Genomic DNA, 1,805 nt, shown 5'->3' with positions numbered 1-1,805 from the left:
ATGTATGTATGTGTATATGTGTGTACATATATATATTCTATTTATAAAAAAGAAAAAGAAAAAGGGAGACACATACAAAGGGTAAGTGGGCCATGTGGGTGGGCCGGGTCCCTGGCCTGGGCTGCACTACACGTCTCACCTTTTTAATGCATCACAAATTAGCTGAGACATACTGTATACACATCCATACATTAAAATAAATAATGTAAAAATGAACATATGTAAATAAATAAATAACAGACATCTGAGACAAGCGTGGCATGCAGGTAGTGGCCATGGATGGCTGGTGTTTTGGGGGATGGGGGGAGAGCTTTGATCCCTGTTGCCCCGCAGCATCTTTCCAAGGCACTCCCGCTGTGGTGTGACATGGGCTTGGGATTAAGCTATGATATGTTGTTGCGACGGAGGGATCAGGGACAACCCTAATAATTTATTAAATATTTATTAATTTATCATTTATTACTATTATTAATAATATCATTACTATTACTTGCATCTTTCACTGTCCTCCACCCTTTCCTAATCTTAATGAAATCCTTATTATTATTATTATTATTGTTGTTATAGTTATCTTTGTCATCATTATCGCTTACAATACTTGTTGTCTCCACTGGTCTTGTCATTATTATTTATGTATATATATTTTTTTTTTAAATGTTTTTTAAAAAAAAAGTATACTTGTTATATCTGTTATAAATCTTTTAGATACTCAATGATTTGTATGCTTCCTCCCACACACTTACATACAATGACACGTACACACACACATGCTCACAATCACAACAATACATATACAGGAGTTATCAGAATGATCTTGAAATGTTAGCTATCTGGATATATGTTCGTTTGTATATGTGATTCTGTATTTGGCACTTGTAAATATTGTCACATTCCTTACTTGCATAATAAAAATAATAAAAAAACACATAATTGTCCACATACTGTACATTATTGTTTCTCCTCTATGATATCGTCCTCTTTTGGAAGACCAAACAAAGTAGTTTCGCTTTCACAACGAAACACACAGCGCCTTCACAACATTTCACCGTGGACGAAGCGGAGTCCAGCCCGGGGTCGTCACATGTGGTTGCCGCAAAATAATGTGTTTTTTTAACCTTAAACCACATAAACACATTTCATTATACCAAATACACAAAATAATGTTCTTTTTTAGCAGCATCATATGACCCCTTTAAGCTCTTTTGAAGGCAGAATGTATTCTCATTAGTGTCTACATGTTTTGGACATTGCTTTTACATCATTATGTGCTAAAAAACATAACATTTTCTAAACTGCCATATTTCCCTCAAAGACCATTAAACCTGTTCAGTTGCTCACTACTACAAAGAACCTGCCACGTCATTTAATCTATAATCAGTTGTGTTGTTACACAGTGTTGGGGAAAGTTACTTTTAAAAGTAATGCATAACAACATTGCGTTACTCCATAAAAAAGTAACTAATTACGTTACTTAGTTACTTTTTATGGAAAGTAATGCGTTACGTTACTTTTGCGTTACTTTTTAAATCTGGACAGGGCTTGCTTGTTTGTTTTTAAAATAAAAAAGTTATATTTTTGGCAAATATAAAAGCGTTTTCACACCAAAAGTGAAATGAATGCGCCTCAGGCTGAAGGGAAAGTACAGTAGAATGCAGAAGAAGACATTTCAACACTTCAGCAATAAACAAAGACACGCAGATGTTTGTCTAGAGTAATTTGTGCTTATTAGTACGCTTGAACTGGATCATCGAAGACATTGGTTAATAGAATGGGATTAAATACATAAAGGATATTTGTGTTGTTTA

The sequence above is a fragment of the Sinocyclocheilus grahami genome, unplaced genomic scaffold (genome assembly GCF_001515645.1).
Source record: "Sinocyclocheilus grahami isolate Dianchi unplaced genomic scaffold, SAMN03320097.WGS_v1.1 scaffold92.1, whole genome shotgun sequence".
Taxonomy (NCBI): domain Eukaryota; kingdom Metazoa; phylum Chordata; class Actinopteri; order Cypriniformes; family Cyprinidae; genus Sinocyclocheilus; species Sinocyclocheilus grahami.
This window is presented reverse-complemented; position numbering follows the sequence as displayed.